At 33.8% G+C, this 21308-nt stretch overlaps 1 non-coding gene across 1 annotated transcript; it reads right to left on the reverse strand.

Annotated features, from left to right (window-relative positions):
• Positions 1-15241: 15241 nt before the first annotated feature.
• LOC139895339 (small nucleolar RNA R71) lies at positions 15242-15348 on the reverse strand. The gene has a single exon (XR_011775795.1). It is a non-coding gene; the product is annotated as a small nucleolar RNA R71 (small nucleolar RNA).
• Positions 15349-21308: the final 5960 nt, after the last annotated feature.

The following is a 21308-nucleotide window of genomic DNA, read 5'->3' on the forward strand; positions in this document are numbered from 1 at the left end:
AAAACATTTGTATACGTGTCTATGGTATCCCAAGATTACATAATATATTAGAGTATATGTATTATACAATATAAGTTAGCTAGGATATGATTAATATAGATTTGTTACCAATTTTCACGTAGCTACAACAAGCAAAATTATCCAATCTTGTTTTGCCCATAACTTCTTCGTTTTAATTCCGTTTTGAGTGATTCAAGTTGCTATGGTTTTATATTGAACTTAAGTTTATGAATTTAAACAGAAAAAGTATAAATTTATAGTTAGAAATACAGGTTATAATTCAATATTATAAGCGGTAGTCATTTCAGTCAAAAGAACGACGTCTTGATGACCATTTTGAAAAACATACTTCCACTTTGAGTTTAACCATGATTTTTGGATATAGTTTCATGTGAAGGTATTTCGTATGCCCGAGAGACATGTTAAATTAATGTGGCCACTATGTTATGATCCAAGTAGGGTCATACCCAATAACAAGCTTACCAACACCTTAATCGTATTTATTCTTAATGAATGGATCATTAAATGAATACGCGACACTTGGATTTTAGAAAATCGGTTTTCTAAAATATTATTACTTGAGATAAATTATTTGGATAATTTATATGATAAGCATTTAATTATTTGCAAGATTAAATAGTTATGTTGTGATACATTTTATAAAAGGGTTTATAAAATATAAGTAACAATGCATGGTATATTATTTAGCAACAAGTTTATAAAAATTAAAAAGTTGCAAATTTTATAAAACCCCTTCATGGGGGACGGTTTTGGAGAGACCAAGGGGTCTCACCCACGCTCTTTTGCTACTTTTGAGATGACACAATATCACATACGCATGCTTAATTAATCTACCCATGCGTTGACTCAAGGAATACAAGACTACATGCATTTTCAAACAAGAAAGATATAAGAAAAACACTCTCCCTTTTTGAGCTGCATTCTGGCCGAAATTTTGGGTAAGAAAAGAGAGTTCTTAGGCTTGTTTGAAAGCTTGTTTTCAAGTGTAAAAAAATCCTAACCATAGTATTAGGTGTTGGGTAAAGTTTGGGATATAATCTCTTGAGGTCTCATCATTTTGAGGCTTGCATTCATCATCATTTCCGGGTTGCTGCTGGCTGAATTTTCTCAGCAAATAGAAGAGGTTTCTAGCTTGGTTTTATAAGAGCTTAAGTGTGTTAATCCTAACATAACTTAAGGGTGGTGTTGGTGCATCAAAAGCTTGGAGTTTTCGCACTTACTAAGCTCCATCTTCATCATCCTTTTAACCTCCTATCTTGGAGAAGGTATAACATCTATACTCCCTTGTGTTTTGTAAGTATATTTCACAACTTGATCCTAATTGGGATTTAACTTTAATTGGTTAAAGATTTACAAGTTTTAAAATGGTAATTTTACGCTTCCGCAAAACTTATTTCTTGAATGATTATAAGTATTATGAAACTTGTTAAATCCCAACAATGGTATCTAGAGCCGAAGTTGTTGAAATATGCTTCAAGATGGTTATTAAACCCACTATAATTTTGCATTCTATGAACATGCATGAAGTAGAATGTAAAATTTTCGGTTTTGAGTGGTTTGTCATTTTGGCCAAAATCACTTATGATTCTGTGTTGCCAATCACTTGTGATTCTGTGTTGCCGATGACTTGTGATTCTGTATTGCCGATCACTTGTGATTCTGTATTTCCAATCACTTGTGATTCTGTGTTGCAGATCACTTATGATTCGGTGTTTCCAATCACTTGTGATTCTGTATTGCCTATCACTTATGTTGATGATGTTCACAATCTAAGCCTTGACCTTGTGTTTGGTTGCATGCATGGTTGATTGATATTTATTCAATTGGTTTGTAATAATATTTATTCATTTGGCATGTAATAATTCATTTGGTTATGTAATTTATTTTATATTTGTATGTAAAATAGATTAGGTTGCAATTTCATTTTTTAGACAAAATGTATTAGGATATATTTTGTAAAATGATGAAGAATGATGAAGACTTGAAGAACACATGAAGAAGCATTTGGATGCAAGGTTAAGTGGGAGATTTGAAATCTCCTACTTTGTGTAATTACCCCTTACCCGGTGGCATTTTGTTTTCTGCTAAACAAAATGCTTACCAAAAGGCTTGATTGTGAACATGTTATTTTGCATGCTTGGTTGTTTATTGTATGATTGTGGATTGTATGTATGCTACAAGTTAATCACACAAGTTAACAACAAACTAAAATGACAATTTAATTGGTTAAATTCAAATGGCAAAAGACGTTAATAAATGGTTATTAAGAATTAGAAACGGATTGCACATATAAAATGGTTTATATCAAGTAATTGGCTAAAATTACTAGACTTGAAAATGGATTTCAAATAAACCATACACTAAATGCATGTTGGTGTATGGCATATATGTTTTCTTAAACTAGAATAAAGAAAGCCAAAAATCCCTTTAAAACTAAAACAAGGTAAACAAGTTTAACGCCATCCTTTTGTGGAAACACTTAAAAATATTAGGGAACTCTTAATGGGATAAAGGTCACCTAACCGTTATGAGCAAACTAATATGATTGAGGTGAATTTCGCACACTTGTGGGATAAAGGTCACCTAACCACTAGTATGTTGAATTTACACGTTAGCACAAGTAGGACGACTTGATTTGGGAATCATGAACTTAGGGTCACCGAAGCATGATGAACAAATAGGCGTTGATGGGATAATATGCCATGCAAAAGGATTGCATGATCCCATAACTTAGAAGTTGCAAAAGGATTGCAATTGTCATATAATGACTACCTAGCTGAATCAAATAACGGGATAAAGGTCACCTAACCGAAATTTGATTTACCGTTGGATTCTAATATTTAATAAGTCAATTAATATTTAAAGGGTATTGTTTATTAAATTTAAAACGATACTTAAATGAACTTTGTTAAATTTTGTAGATGGCCGCCAATAACAACAACATGCAAAACGCACCCATTAACTTGAACAACCTATCGTTAAGGTCTCTCCTCTAGAAAGACAAACTCAACCATACGAACTTTATGGATTGGTTCCGCAATCTTAGGATTGTCCTCAAACTTGAGGATAAGGCGTATGTGTTGGAAGACCCCATTCCCGATCAACCCGACGAGGATGATACGGAAGGCATGGCTTATTGGGATAAGTATTGTGCCGATTCGGTGCAAGTCGCATGCCTAATGCTTGGGACTATGATACCCGAACTCCAAAAGGATTTCGAGCATCATACTGCATACGACATGATCACGCAATTGAAGGAGATGTTCCTTCAACAAGCACGTGTCGAGCGCTTCGAGACCGTTCGAGCGCTTCATGCATGTCGTATGGACGACTCCCAATCTGTTTCATCTTATGTCCTTAAGATGAAAAGCCTCATTGATCGCGCAAACCGTCTTAATCTCAACATATCTAATGAGCTAGCCACGGACCTTATCCTAAACTCCTTGTCAAAGAGGTTTGACCAATTTGTAATTAATTACAATATGAATGGGATGGATAAGACCATTGGCGAACTTCATGGCATGCTTAGGACGGCAGAAACTAGCATGGGTAAGAGGGCTTCACCCGTGCTAATGATCAATGATGGTGGGTCCAAAGGTAATAACACCTCTAAGCCAAAGGCAGCTAAGAGGAAAGGACCCGCCCATCAAGGCAAGGGAAAGGGGAGGATGGTTACCCCAACCAAAAACAAGAACAAGAAGCAAAAGGTTGCCGGACAAGCAAACCCCAAGGAAGACCCGTGCTTCGGTTGCGGTGAAATGGGTCACTGGAAACGCAACTGCCCGGTCTACCTTAAGGAGTTGAAGGAGAAGAGGGATGCGGGGTAAACCTCAGGTAATATATATATGGTATATATAGAGCTTAGTATTACTTCTTCTAATACATGGGTATTAGACACTGGATGTGGAACTCACATTTGCAATTCTTTACAGGGGTTCAAAAGAAGTAGCAAGCAAGCGGGAACATCAAGTCTCTTTATGGGTAATGGAGCCAAAGTGCGAGTGAAGGCTCAAGGAGACTTTGTATTAAAGCTTCCAAGTGGTTTGGAACTTATTTTGAACAATGTTTTGTATGCACCGGATTTATGTTGAAACATTATTTTAGTTTCCCGTTTAAAACAATGTGGTTTATATCTTAATTTTGTTAATGATGATATCCACCTTTATTTAGATAATGTATTCTATTTTAAGGCTTCGCCTTCAAATGGAATTTATGAATTGGTTCATAATGATACATCATCTAGTAGCTCAATATACCATACTAGCACCAAGAAACTCAAAAGGGATTTGAGTGATTCCTACTTATGGCATTGTCGCCTTGGTCACATAAACAAGAATCGAATGCGTACACTTCAAAAGAATGGACTTTTGAAATCAAATGAGATGGACTCGTTTGATGTATGTGAATCTTGTTTACAAGGCAAAATGACTAAATCACCTTTCAAAGGGACCTATGAAAGGGCTAAAGATTTATTGGGATTAATACATTCGGATGTATGTGGATCCTTTAAACCCATGACTAGGAATGGTGAAAGATACTTTGTTACTTTCATTGATGACTTTAGTCGTTTCGGATATGTCTACTTATTAAGACACAAGGACGAAACCTTTGAAGCATTCAAAGAATATCAAAACGAAGTACAAAATCAACTCAACAAGACAATAAAGGTACTTCGTACCGATAGAGGAGGTGAATACCTAAGTGATGCTTTCCAAGATCATCTTAGAAGTTGCGGGATTATCTCGCAACTTACTCCACCCGGGACACCACAGCTTAATGGTGTATCCGAAAGGAGGAACCGAACCCTAATGGATATGGTTCGATCTATGATGGCTAGAAGCTCGTTACCTCTATCATTCTGGGGTTATTGTCTATGCTCCGCGGCTCGTATTTTAAATATGGCCCCAACCAAGAAAGTGGAACGAACTCCTCATGAGATGTGGTTTGGAAAACCTCCATCTCTATCATACTTAAAGGTATGGGGATGTGATGCTTATCCTAAGCGTTACGCCCTAATAAGTTGAATGCTCGATCCACGAAGTGTATCTTCATAGGATATCCCAAGGATGATATGGGATACTATTTCTATGATCCAACCGAGCAAAATGTATTTGTTGCTCGAAAGGCTGAATTCCTTGAAACTAAGTTCCTAATGGAAGGAAATAGTGAAAGGAAGATAGATCTTGAAGAGGTTCAAGATCAAGTAGATGATACACAATTGGTTGACACTAGCACTCAACATGAAAATGTTGGGAATGATCAAATGGATGATCAAAATACACAAGACGTTCGCAAATCTGGTAGAACTAGTAATCCTCCTGAGAGATATAGGTTTCTCATGGATGGTTGCTACTTGGTTGATTTGGATGAACCAACAAACTACCATGATGCTTTATCAAGGATTGATAAGGATAAATGGCAGGAATCCATGAACGCTGAGATGCAATCCATGTATGACAACCAAGTTTGGGAACTGGTTGTACAACCTACTGGCTCAAGGCTAGTTGATTGTAAATGGCTTTTCAAAATGAAAACTGACATACATGGAAACTTGGATACATATAAAGCTAGACTTGTAGCAAAAGGTTTCACTCAAACTCAAGGGGTTGACTATGATGAAACTTTTTCGCCAGTGGCAATGCTAAAGTCTATTAGGATATTATTTGCCATTGCTGCTCATTATGATTATGAAATATGGCAAATAGATGTCAAGACCGCTTTCCTAAATGGACATCTTGAGGAAGATGTCTATATGGTTCAGCCTGAGGGTTTTGTTGATCCGAAATATCTTAAAAAGGTATGCAAGTTAAAGAAGTTAATCTACGGATTGAAACAAGCATCTAGAATGTGGAATCATCGTTTTAATGAGGAGGTCGAGAAATTTGGCTTCATTAAAAATGGTGATGAAGCTTGTGTATATAAGAAAGCTAGTGGGAGCACTATCATGTTCCTTGTACTATATATGGATGATATATTGTTATTTGGAAATGATATTCCGGCAATGCAAGGTGTTAAGACTTGGTTAAGTAAATGCTTCTCCATTAAGGATCTTGGAGAAGCACAATACGTTTTGAGGATTGGGATCTACAGGGATAGATCCAAGAAACTGATAGGTTTGAATCAAAGTGCATACATTGAAAAGATCTTGAAAAGGTTCAAGATGGAGAACTCTAAGAAAGGTTTGGTACCTACTCAAAGAGGAACGCTCCTTAGTTCATCTCAGTGCCCCACCACGAAAGATGAACAGGAGAGAATGAAGAAAGTCCCATATGTGTCTGCCATTGGGTCAATCATGTATGCAATGATATGCACGAGACCGGATGTGTCATGCGCTCTAAGCCTGACAAGTAGATACCAGAATAACCCAGGCAACAATCATTGGATTGCTGTCAAAAGTATATTGAAATACCTTAGGAGGACTAAGGATATGTTTCTAATATATGGGTCTGGTGAGGAGGAACTCACTGTAAAAGGTTACGCGGATGCGAGTTTCCAAACTGATCGAGATGATTCTCGGTCACAGTCCGGTTATGTCTTCACGTTAAATGGAGGTGCGGTCTCTTGGAAGAGTTCAAAACAAGATGTTTTTGCATTATCCACTACAGAGTCGGAGTACATTGCCGCCTCATTGGCAGCTCAGGAAGCTGCATGGATGAAGAAATTCATCGACGACTTAGGAGTAGTCCCTTCCATTCAGGACCCTCTTGATATCTTTTGTGACAACGAGGGTGCGATTGCTCAAATCAAGGAACCTCGTGCTCACCAAAAGACCCGTCACATTGAGCGGAGATTCAACTACATAAGGGATGAAGTTGAAAAGGGAAAGATATGTATTCGCAAAGTTCACACAGATCTTAATATAGCGGATCCTCTCACGAAGCTCTTACATGGATCAAAACATGCAGGACATGTTTGTGCATTAGGGCTTCGATATTCTAGTGATTGGTCATGATCTGTTTTAAGTATTGTAATGGAACGAAATTGTTCAAACTCATTAATATAATTATGGTATAAATTTATTTTGAGTTATGTTCCTATTTTGCATATTTTATCCATGAATAAGTAATTATTCTAAATTCCGTAGTCGATCACATTTGTGGGAACAAGTGTGAGGTTTAGACTATTATGAACTTGGATTGGTATACATTTACGGGATGAATGTGGGGCAAGGTTGCAACCAATGTTCATAGATATTTGTGGGACACAAATATTGGAAGACCCGCCCTCAAGACCTACTAAATGGAGCCTTTGTGGTTGATCACATGTAATCTTGAGTAAAGGCGAATATCATTGTATCCTCTGACCTGAGATACATATTCGGTTCAGATATTTACCAAGTATTGTACCTTGATTCTTTCCTTCACTATTCTGAAATATGGTAGTTCATAAGGAAGAGCTCAGGTATAATGCACGGTATATATTTAGGACGTATGTAGTCAAGATGGAATTTGTCCCTCTTATTCATTGAGAGTCAGATGTCTAAGACCTGATAAAGTTAAATCTAGAAGAGAGTGATCACTCTGTATCTCTTGGATATAACATGACATCTAGGACAAAAGGAAATATTGAAAGATTCACCTATTCATATTCGAGATGGGAACTCGAAAGGGATGATGTTATTGAATGGCACAAAGTCATAACATATTGGGGGTGATGGACAGTCGTTAGGTGGTATCCATCACTTGCATTAATTTCTTATGTTTCTCGTGCAAGTGGGAGATTGAAGGTATTTCGTATGCCCGAGAGACATGTTAAATTAATGTGGCCACTATGTTATGATCCAAGTCGGGTCATACCCAATAACAAGCTTACCAACACCTTAATCGTATTTATTCTTAATGAATGGATCATTAAATGAATACGCGACACTTGGATTTTAGAAAATCGGTTTTCTAAAATATTATTACTTGAGATAAATTATTTGGATAATTTATATGATAAGCATTTAATTATTTGCAAGATTAAATAGTTATGTTGTGATACATTTTAAAAAAGGGTTTATAAAATATAAGTAACAATGCATGGTATATTATTTAGCAACAAGTTTATAAAAATTAAAAAGTTGCAAATTTTATAAAACCCCTTCATGGGGGACGGTTTTGGAGAGACCAAGGGGTCTCACCCATGCTCTTTTGCTACTTTTGAGATGACACAATATCACATACACATGCTTAATTAATCTACCTATGCTTTGACTCAAGGAATACAAGACTACATGCATTTTCAAACAAGAAAGATATAAGAAAAACACTCTCCCTTTTTGAGCTGCATTCTGGCCGAAATTTTGGGTAAGAAAAGAGAGTTCTTAGGCTTGTTTGAAAGCTTGTTTTCAAGTGTAAATAAATCCTAACCATAGTATTAGGTGTTGGGTAAAGTTTGGGGTATAATCTCTTGAGGTCTCATCATTTTGAGGCTTGCATTCATCATCATTTCCGGGTTGCTGCTGGCTGAATTTTCTCAGCAAATAGAAGAGGTTTCTAGCTTGGTTTTATAAGAGCTTAAGTGTGTTAATCCTAACATAACTTAAGGGTGGTGTTGGTGCATCAAAAGCTTGGAGTTTTCGCACTTACTAAGCTCCATCTTCATCATCCTTTTAACCTCCTATCTTGGAGAAGGTATAACATCTATACTCCCTTGTGTTTTGTAAGTATATTTCACAACTTGATCCTAATTGGGATTTAACTTTAATTGGTTAAAGATTTACAAGTTTTAAAATGGTAATTTTACGCTTCCGCAAAACTTATTTCTTGAATGATTATAAGTATTATGAAACTTGTTAAATCCCAACATCATGTTCATAATAAAAATCATTTTCCCAGAAGAACAACTTTTAAATCAAAGTTTATCATAGTTTTTAATTAACTAACCCAAAACAGCCCGCGGTGTTACTACGACGGCGTATATCCGGTTTTACTGTGTTTTTCGTGTTTTCAGGTTTTAAATCATTAAGTTAGCATATCATATAGATATAGAACATGTATCTAGTTGATTTTAAAATTCAAGTTAGAAGGATTAACTTTTGTTTGCGAACAAGTTTAGAATTAACTAAACTATGTTCTAGTGATTACAAGTTTAAACCTTCGAATAAGATAGTTTTATATATATGATTCAAATGATGTTATGAACATCATTACTACCTCAATTTTTGTGGATAAAACTACTGGAAATGAGAAAAATAGATCTAGCTTCAAAGGATCCTTGAATGGCATGAAAGTTCTTGAAGCAAAATCATGACACGAAAACAAGTTCAAGTAAGATTTCCACTCGAAATAAGATTGTTATAGTTATAGAAATTGAATCAAAGTTTGAGTATGAGTATTACCTTGAATTATAAAGATATCTTACTGTTAATAAGAAAGATTTCTTGAGATTGGATGACCACTTGAAATGGATTTTTAAGATTGAAAGTAAGCTAGCAAACTTGGAAGTGTTGTGTTCTTGAGTAGTTGTTTTGTAACTTGGTTTATGTATGGATTTATGAACTAGATTGAGCTATATTTTGATGAAGATGATGAAGAATACTTAGAACAATGGAAGAACACTTGATAGAGTTTAGTATGATGCATAAAAATTGAAAAATGAAAGTGTTTATAGTGATGATTGAAAACGTGATGTAGGTACTCCATATAAGGTCACATTAGTTTGTAATTTTGTGTAATCATTCATGCTAGTTACCAAATGATGGTTCCCACATGATTAGGTGACTTACATGGGCTGCTAAGAGCGGATCATTGGAGTGTATATACCAATAGTACATACATTTAGAAGCTGGGTATTGTACGAGTACGAATACGGGCGCATACGAGTAGAATTGTTGATGAAAATGAACGAGGATGTAATTGTAAGCATTTTTGTTAAGTAGAAGTACTTTGATAAGTGTCTTGAAGTCTTTCAAAAGTGTATGAATACATATTAAAACACTACATGTATATACATTTTAACTGAGTCATTAAGTCATCGTTAGTCGTTACATGTAAGTGTTGTTTTGAAACCTTTAAGTTAACGATCTTGTTAAATGTTGTTAACCCATTTTTTATTATATCTAATGAGATGTTAAATTATTACATTATCATGATATTATGATATATTAATATATCTTAATATGATATATATACATTTAAATGTCGTTACAACGATAATCGTTACATATATGTCTCGTTTCGAAATCCTTAAGTTAGTAGTCTTGTTTTTACATATGTAGTTCATTGTTAATACACTTAATGATATGTTTACTTATCATTTATCATGTTTAAATATAGTGTATCAATATCTTAATATGATTCATATGTATTTAGTAAGACGTTGTTATAACGATAATCGTTATATATATCGTTTTCGAGTTTCTTAATTCAATAGTCTCATTTTTATGTATATAACTCATTGTTAAAATACCTAATGAGATACTTACTTATCATAATATCATGTTAACTATATATATATATCCATATATATGTCATCATATAGTTTTTACAAGTTTTATCGTTCGTGAATCGCTGGTCAACTTGGGTGGTCAATTGTCTATATGAAACCTATTTCAATTAATCAAGTCTTAACAAGTTTGATTGCTTAACATGTTGGAAATACTTAATCATGTAAATATCAATTTCGTTTAATATATATAAACATGGAAAAGTTCGGGTCACTACACTACCTACCCGTTAAATAAATTTCGTCCCGGAATTTTAAGCACTTGGAGGTGTTGACGTATCTTCTGGAAATAAGTGTGGGTATTTCTTCTTCATCTGATCTTATCATTCCCAGGTGAACTCGAGTCCTCTACGAGTATTCCATTGAACCTTAACAATAGGTATCTTTTTTTGCTTAAGTCTTTTAACCTCACGATCCATTATTTCGACGGGTTCTTCGATGAATTGAAGTTTTTCATTGATTTGGATTTCGTCTAACGGAATAGTGAGATCTTTTTTAGCAAAACATTTCTTCAAATTCGAGACGTGGAAAGTGTTATGTACAGCCGTGAGTTGTTGAGGTAACTCAAGTCGGTAAGCTACTGGTCCGACACGATCAATAATCTTGAATGGTCCAATATACCGTGGATTTAATTTCCCTCGTTTAACAAATCGAACAACGCCTTTCCAAGGTGCAACATTAAGCATGACCATCTGATAATGCTAAAAACGAACATATATCTCATAGCATTATTCCCCAAGAAAGACAAGCTTTTAGTTGCAATTGTTCTATTTACAAGTGATATTCGTTTAAATATTAAAAGGTGAAGACAAAAGACAGATTCGACGAATTGAAGACGCAAACGACCAAAAAGCTCAAAAGTACAAAATACAATCAATGAGGTTCCAATTATTGATAAGAAACGTCTCAAAATTACAAGAGTACAAGATTCAAAACGCAAAGTACAAGATATTAAATTATACGCAAGGACGTTCGAAAATCCGGAACCAGGACCAGAGTCAACTCTCAACGCTCGACGCAACGGACTAAAAATTACAAGTCAATTATGCACATGAATATAATATAATATATAAATAATTCTTAAAAATTATATATATATTATATTATTATTTAAAATCGTCGGCAAACAAAGAGCCAAGGATGAATGAGCTGTAAAAATGAACTCCGCGACTTGCGGAGTTCGAAGGCTAAAAGAACCGCGACTCGCGGAGCCCCAAAAAATGAAAATGCCTATAAAAGCCAACGCAGTTCGACGAATTTTAATATCAATATATATCCATAATCTATCTCTCTCTCAATATATACGTAAATATATATATATATAATTTATATTTTAATTTTAATTTTAATTTTAATTTTAAATCCTAATAATAAGGGTATGTTAGCGAATGTTGTAAGGGTGTAAGTCGAAATTCTGTCCGTGTAACGCTACGCTATTTTTAATCATTGTAAGTTATGTTCAACCTTTTTAATTTAATGTCTCGTAGCTAAGTTATTATTATGCTTATTTAATCCGAAGTAATCATGATGTTGGGCTAATTACTAAAATTGGGTAATTGGGCTTTGTACCATAATTGGGGTTTGGACAAAAGAACGACACTTGTGGAAATTAGACTATGGATTATTAATGGGCTTTATATTTGTTTAACTAAATGATAGTTTGTTAATTTTAATATAAAGATTTACAATTGGGCGTCCCTATAAATAACCATTTACACTCAATCGGACACGATGGGCGGGGTATTTATATGTACGAATAATCGTTCATTTAAGCGGACACGGGAATGGATTAATAGCCACTAGAATTATTAAAACAGGGGTGAAATTATGTACAAGGACACTTGGCATAATTGTTAACAAAGTATTAAAATCTTGGGTTACACTCAGTCGACATCCCGGTGTAATTATTAAACAAAGTATTAAAATCTTGTTACAGTTTAAGTCCCTAAATTAGTTGGAATATTTAACTTCGGGTATAAGAATAATTTGACGAGGACACTCGCACTTTATATTTATGACTGATGGACTGTTATGGACAAAACCAGACGGACATATTAAATAATCCAGGACAAAGGACAATTAACCCATGGGCATAAAACTAAAATCAACACGTCAAACATCATGATTACGGAAGTTTAAATAAGCATAATTATTTTATTTCATATTTAATTTCCTTTATTTTATATTTAATTGCACTTCTAATTATCGCATTTTATTTATTGTTATTATATTTAATTGCACTTTTAATTATCGTACTTTTTAATTATCGCAAGTTTATTTTATCACACTTTTATTATTCGCAATTTCATTATCGTTATTTACTTTACGCTTTAAATTAAGTCTTTTATTTATTTAATATTTTACATTTTGTTTTAACTACGACTAAAGTTTTAAAATCGACAAACCGGTCATTAAACGGTAAAAACCCCCCTTTATAATAATAATATTACTTATATATATATTTGTATTTTTATAAAATTAACCTAATATAGCGTTAAGCTTTGATTAAAAGATTTTCCCTGTGGAACGAACCGGACTTACTAAAAACTACACTACTGTACGATTAGGTACACTGCCTATAAGCGTTGTAGCAAGGTTTAAGTATATCTATTCTCTAAATAAATAAATATCTTGTGTAAAATTGTATCGTATTTAATAGTATTTCCTTGTAAAATTTAATAGCTATTTTATATACACCTCGCATAACATCAAGTATTTTTTGGCGCCGCTGCCGGGGACAATCTAGCTTAAAAGCCGGAAGCGTAACGCTAAATTTTAAAAAAAAAATAATTTTTAGCTTACTTTTATTAAAATACGCTTTTGTAAAAATACGTTTTTAATCATTCGAAAATATAAAAAGAAAAACAAAAATATAAATATTTTTAAGATTTTGTTAAATATTTAAGTTTTATAAAGTTTCTTTATTTTTATTTTACAAAAATATAAGTTTTATTTAAAAATTTTGTGATTATTTAAAATATAAATTTAAAAACCGAAAAAAAAAGTAAAACGCGTCGAATTTTAATCAACCTGTCATCTGAAAATTGGAACCCCGCGACTCGCGGTGTTTGTAGCTTCGAGCACCGCAACTCGCGGAGCCGTCTGACACGGGCCACACAGAAACCCTAACAGCATTTATTACGGTGTAATTATTATTTATTATTATTATTAACCCTAATTACTTAATTATTATTATAATTAGTTTTAAATTTTTAAAATAAATTATATTTTAAATTTTAATTAGTTTAATTAGTTTATAAAATTAATAGTTTTATAAATTAAATAATATAAAAATAATATTTTTAAAAAAATTGTAATTTTCACAACTTTTAGTATATTTTTATATTTTGTCCCTTTTTAATTGTTTTAGCGTAATATTTATATTTTTCGCCAGTTTTTAGTTTTAAACTTAGTTTTTGCCATAGTTATATTTTTATTCCTAGATTTTTAGGCTTTGCCGTAAAATCCCTTAAGTGCTTTTTCTTTAGACTAAGATTTAGGTGCTTTAGAATTTTGCGACGCCTTTTTAAGTTTTAGTATCTTTTTAAGTTATTGCCATTTGGGATATAGTTTTACTTGTAAGCTTTAATATTTTTAGACGCCTTTTACCTATGTATCAATTATCATTCCAATTAGTAATCTCAATTTGCGATTATAATTTTAAGTTAGTGATAGTAATAAGGTTGGGTTAGTCGAGTGTTTTTAAGTTCTATAAGTCACTCTTTTTCTTTCTTATTTTTATTTTTCGATCTTTTTCTGATACGCTCTTTTTTCTTTCTTATTTCTCGCTATTCTAGTTTTTAGGACATAGATTTTTTATTCTACTTCTTATCTAAATTTCTTAAAATTATGAAAATTTATTTTAAGTGGTTAAATTGATAGACATCAAAATTTTCTGGTTCGTAGTAATAGTTGGATTTGTACGTGGACCGGGTTATTGGAGCCAAACAGTCCTCAATTATATTGAGACCAAACGAATCCTGCCCCCCTGCTGCATCTTTTGGCTATTCGAAACGTGGGTAAAATCAGAAAAGTCTATTAATTGGATAACTTATATAATTTTTCTTTCCTTTTTAAAAACTAATAGGATATTCAGTGAATGCACCGAGCAAGACGTTCACCACCTTTTGTACGTTCACCACCTGTAACTAGATCAAGACATCTAGCTAATATTACCGCCATTGATTTTTCTTTAGAATCATCATCCAGTCGACCAAGTACTCCAATTCAAATTTCCGATAATCCATTTTTTGAACCCGACCTCACAATTGAGAATCCGGAGAATATTCAGGGACGATTCATAGATCCTGAACCACTAAATTTTCCTCCGGAACCACCAATCATTCAAACAGAGATTGTTGAGGAACGAACCATTAAATCAGAATCCTCTAGTGATTCCGATTCAACAAATTCAATTTTGGAGAATCTGGAACCTTTAAGTATGGAAGACCGAATGAGAGCTAAACGCACTGGCCAAGGTCACGCAATTACTCATCCTGACATTAATGCGCCAGATTATAAAATCAAAGGACAAATTCTACACATGGTGACTAATCAATGCCAATTTAGTAAGGAAGATCCAAATGAACATCTTCATACCTTTAATAGGATCTGCACTCTATTTAAAATCTGAGAAGTTGAGGATGAACAGATATATCTCATGTTATTTCCCCGGACTTTAAAGGGAGAAGCCAAAGATTGGTTGGAATCGTTACCTGAAGGGGCAATTGATACATGGGACGTTTTAGTTGAAAAATTTCTTAAACAATTCTTTCTGGCATCTAACGCCGTAAGACTTCAAGGAGAAATTGTTACATTCACACAGAAACCAAATGAAACTCTATATGAGGCATGGACAAGATTTGGAAAGTTATTAAGAGGATGTCCGCAACATGGTTTAGACACCTGTCAAATAGTACAAATATTCTACCAAGGATGTGACATCACTACAAGAAAAGACATAGATATAGCAGCTGGTGGTTCTATTATGAAGAAAACCGAAACTGATGCTTATAAAATTATTGATAACACTGCTTCCCACTCACATGAGTGGCACCAAGAAAAAGATATCGTTAGATCATCTAAATCAGCTAGAGCCGATTCTAGCCATGACTTAGATTCCATTTCCGCAAAGATAGATGCTGTCGAGAGACGAATGGAAAAGATGACTAAAGATATACACTCGATACGAATTAGTTGTGAGCAGTGTGGAGGACCACATTTGACAAAAGATTGTCTCAGTATTGAACTAACAATGGAACAAAGAGAGAATATTTCATACATAAACCAAAGTCCTGGAAATAATTATCAAAATAATTATCAACCGCCAAGACCGATTTACAATCAAAACCAGAATTATAATCGAAATATTCCATACAACAACCAACAAGGTCCTAGCAATCAACAAGTATCCAATAATACTTACAATCAGTAAAGACCTAATTTTCAAAACGGTGGTCTTTGCTTTTGACAAATTTCGACCATTCTGCTCTTAGATACATATTTTCGAAACAAGATACCAAACCAAGATTAATCCTAGAAAAAGAACTCCTTGCTATTGTCTTTGCTTTTGACAAATTTCGATCATATCTCGTTCTAGCAAAAACGGTGGTCTATACCGACCATTCTGAAATGTCCCGTTCTTATTGATTAAAAACGTTCCATATTAATTGATTTCGTTGCGAGGTTTTGACCTCTACATGAGACGTTTTTCAAAGACTGCATTCATTTTTAAAACAAACCATAACCTTTATTTCATAAATAAAGGTTTAAAAAGCTTTACGTAGATTATCAAATAATGATAATCTAAAATATCCTGTTTACACACGACCATTACATAATGGTTTACAATACAAATATGTTACATCGAAATCAGTTTCTTGAATGCAGTTTTTACACAATATCATACAAACATGGACTCCAAATCTTGTCCTTATTTTAGTATGCAACAGCGGAAGCTCTTAATATTCACCTGAGAATAAACATGCTTTAAACGTCAACAAAAATGTTGGTGAGTTATAGGTTTAACCTATATATATCAAATCGTAACAATAGACCACAAGATTTCATATTTCAATACACATCCCATACATAGAGATAAAAATCATTCATATGGTGAACACCTGGTAACCGACAATAACAAGATGCATATATAAGAATATCCCCATCATTCCGGGACACCCTTCGGATATGATATAAATTTCGAAGTACTAAAGCATCCGGTACTTTGGATGGGGTTTGTTAGGCCCAATAGATCTATCTTTAGGATTCGCGTCAATTAGGGTGTCTGTTCCCTAATTCTTAGATTACCAGACTTAATAAAAAGGGGCATATTCGATTTTGATAATTCAACCATAGAATGTAATTTCACGTACTTGTGTCTATTTTGTAAATCATTTATAAAACCTGCATGTATTCTCATCCCAAAAATATTAGATTTTAAAAGTGGGACTATAACTCACTTTCACAGATTTTTACTTCGTCGGGAAGTAAGACTTGGCCACTGTTGATTCACGAACCTATAACAATATATACATATATATTAAAGTATGTTCAAAATATATTTACAACACTTTTAATATATTTTGATGTTTTAAGTTTATTAAGTCAGCTGTCCTCGTTAGTAACCTATAACTAGTTGTCCACAGTTAGATGTACAGAAATAAATCGATAAATATTATCTTGAATCAATCCACGACCCAGTGTATACGTATCTCAGTATTGATCACAACTCAAACTATATATATTTTGGAATCAACCTCAACCCTGTATAGCTAACTCCAACATTCACATATAGAGTGTCTATGGTTGTTCCGAAATATATATAGATGTGTCGACATGATAGGTCGAAACATTGTATACGTGTCTATGGTATCTCAAGATTACATAATATACAATACAAGTTGATTAAGTTATGGTTGAAATAGATTTGTTACCAATTTTCACGTAGCTAAAATGAGAAAAATTATCCAATCTTGTTTTACCCATAACTTCTTCATTTTAAATCCGTTTTGAGTGAATCAAATTGCTATGATTTCATATTGAACTCTATTTTATGAATCTAAACAGAAAAAGTATAGGTTTATAGTCGGAAAAATAAGTTACAAGTCGTTTTTGTAAAGGTAGTCATTTCAGTCGAAAGAACGACGTCTAGATGACCATTTTAGAAAACATACTTCCACTTTGAGTTTAACCATAATTTTTGGATATAGTTTCATGTTCATAATAAAAATCATTTTCTCAGAATAACAACTTTTAAATCAAAGTTTATCATAGTTTTTAATTAACTAACCCAAAACAGCCCGCGGTGTTACTACGACGGCGTAAATCCGGTTTTACGGTGTTTTTCGTGTTTCCAGGTTTTAAATCATTAAGTTAGCATATCATATAGATATAGAACATGTGTTTAGTTGATTTTAAAAGTCAAGTTAGAAGGATTAACTTTTGTTTGCGAACAAGTTTAGAATTAACTAAACTATGTTCTAGTGATTACAAGTTTAAACCTTCGAATAAGATAGCTTTATATGTATGAATCGAATGATGTTATGAACATCATTACTACCTTAATTTCCTTGGATAAACCTACTGGAAAAGAGAAAAATGGATCTAGCTTCAATGGATCCTTGGATGGCTCGAAGTTCTTGAAGCAGAATCATGACACGAAAACAAGTTCAAGTAAGATCATCACTTGAAATAAGATTGTTATAGTTATAGAAATTGAACCAAAGTTTGAATATGATTATTACCTTGTATTAGAATGATAACCTACTGTAAGAAACAAAGATTTCTTGAGGTTGGATGATCACCTTACAAGATTGGAAGTGAGCTAGCAAACTTGAAAGTATTCTTGATTTTATGAAACTAGAACTTTTGGAATTTATGAAGAACACTTAGAACTTGAAGATAGAACTTGAGAGAGATCAATTAGATGAAGAAAATTGAAGAATGAAAGTGTTTGTAGGTGTTTTTGGTCGTTGGTGTATGGATTAGATATAAAGGATATGTAATTTTGTTTTCATGTAAATAAGTCATGAATGATTACTCATATTTTTGTAATTTTATGAGATATTTCATGCTAGTTGCCAAATGATGGTTCCCACATGTGTTAGGTGACTCACATGGGCTGCTAATAGCTGATCATTGGAGTGTATATACCAATAGTACATACATCTAAAAGCTGTGTATTGTACGAGTACGAATACGGGTGCATACGAGTAGAATTGTTGATGAAACTGAACGAGGATGTAATTGTAAGCATTTTTGTTAAGTAGAAGTATTTTGATAAGTGTATTGAAGTCTTTCAAAAGTGTATAAATACATATTAAAACACTACATGTATATACATTTTAACTGAGTCGTTAAGTCATCGTTAGTCGTTACATGTAAGTGTTGTTTTGAAACCTTTAGGTTAACGATCTTGTTAAATGTTGTTAACTCAATGTTTATAATATCAAATGAGATTTTAAATTATTATATTATCATGATATTATCATGTATGAATATCTCTTAATATGATATATATACATTAAATGTCTTTACAACGATAATCGTTACATATATGTCTCGTTTAAAAATCATTAAGTTAGTAGTCTTGTTTTTACATATGTAGTTCATTGTTAATATACTTTATGATATGTTTTCTTATCATAGTATCATGTTAACTATATATATATATCCATATATATGTCATCATATAGTTTTTACAAGTTTTAACGTTCGTGAATCACCGATCAACTTGGGTGGTCAATTGTCTATATGAAACATATTTCAATTAATCAAGTCTTAACAAGTTTGATTGCTTAACATGTTGGAAACATTTAATCATGTAAATATCAATCTCAATTAATATATATAAACATGGAAAAGTTCGGGTCACTACAGTACCTACCCGTTAAATAAATTTCGTCCCGAAATTTTAAGCTGTTGAAGGTGTTGACGAATCTTCTGGAAATAGATGCGGGTATTTCTTCTTCATCTGATCTTCACGCTCCCAGGTGAACTCGGGTCCTCTACGAGCATTCCATCGAACCTTAACAATTGGTATCTTGTTTTGCTTAAGTCTTTTAACCTCACGATCCATTATTTCGACGGGTTCTTCGATGAATTGAAGTTTTTCGTTGATTTGGATTTCATCTAACGGAATAGTGAGATCTTCTTTAGCAAAACATTTCTTTAAATTCGAGACGTGGAAAGTGTTATGTACAGCCGCGAGTTGTTGAGGTAACTCTAGTCGGTAAGCTACTGGTCCGACACGATCAATAATCTTGAATGGTCCAATATACCTTGGATTTAATTTCCCTCGTTTACCAAATCGAACAACGCCTTTCCAAGGTGCAACTTTAAGCATGACCATCTCTCCAATTTCAAATTCTATATCTTTTCTTTTAATGTCAGCGTAGCTCTTTTGTCGACTTTGGGCGGTTTTCAACCGTTGTTGAATTTGGATGATCTTCTCGGTAGTTTCTTGTATAATCTCCGGACCCGTAATCTGTCTATCCCCCACTTCACTCCAACAAATCGGAGACCTGCACTTTCTACCATAAAGTGCTTCAAACAGCGCCATCTCAATGCTTGAATGGTAGCTGTTGTTGTAGGAAAATTCTGCTAACGGTAGATGTCGATCCCAACTGTTTCCGAAATCAATAACACATGCTCGTAGCATGTCTTCAAGCGTTTGTATCGTCCTTTCGCTCTGCCCATCAGTTTGTGGATGATAGGCAGTACTCATGTCTAGACGAGTTCCTAATGCTTGCTGTAATGTCTGCCAGAATCTTGAAATAAATCTGCCATCCCTATCAGAGATAATAGAGATTGGTATTCCATGTCTGGAGACGACTTCCTTCAAATACAGTCGTGCTAACTTCTCCATCTTGTCATCTTCTCTTATTGGTAGGAAGTGTGCTGATTTGGTGAGACGATCAACTATTACCCAAATAGTATCAAAACCACTTGCAGTCCTTGGCAATTTAGTGATGAAATCCATGGTAATGTTTTCCCATTTCCATTCCGGGATTTCGGGTTGTTGAAGTAGACCTGATGGTTTCTGATGCTCAGCTTTGACCTTAGAACACGTCAAACATTCTCCTACGTATTTAGCAACATCGGCTTTCATACCCGGCCACCAAAAATGTTTCTTGAGATCCTTGTACATCTTCCCCGTTCCAGGATGTATTGAGTATCTGGTTTTATGAGCTTCTCTAAGTACCATTTCTCTCATATCTCCAAATTTTGGTACCCAAATCCTTTCAGCCCTATACCGGGTTCCGTCTTCCCGAATATTAAGATGCTTCTCCGATCCTTTGGGTATTTCATCCTTTAAATTTCCCTCTTTTAAAACTCCTTGTTGCGCCTCCTTTATTTGAGTAGTAATGTTATTATGAATCATTATATTCATAGATTTTACTCGAATGGGTTCTCTGTCCTTCCTGCTCAAGGCATCGGCTACCACATTTGCCTTCCCCGGGTGGTAACGAATCTCAAAGTCGTAATCATTCAATAATTCAATCCACCTACGCTGCCTCATATTCAGTTGTTTCTGATTAAATATGTGTTGAAGACTTTTGTGGTCGGTATATATAATACTTTTGACCCCATATAAGTAGTGCCTCCAAGTCTTTAATGCAAAAACAACCGCGCCTAATTCCAAATCATGCGTCGTATAATTTTGTTCGTGAATCTTCAATTGTCTAGACGCATAAGCAATCACCTTCGTTCGTTGCATTAATACACAACCGAGACCTTGCTTTGATGCATCACAATAAATCACAAAATCATCATTCCCTTCAGGCAATGACAATATAGGTGCCGTAGTTAGCTTTTTCTTCAATAACTGAAACGCTTTCTCTTGTTCATCATTCCAT

Source organism: Rutidosis leptorrhynchoides, chromosome 2 (assembly GCF_046630445.1).
Source record: "Rutidosis leptorrhynchoides isolate AG116_Rl617_1_P2 chromosome 2, CSIRO_AGI_Rlap_v1, whole genome shotgun sequence".
Lineage (NCBI taxonomy): Eukaryota > Viridiplantae > Streptophyta > Magnoliopsida > Asterales > Asteraceae > Rutidosis > Rutidosis leptorrhynchoides.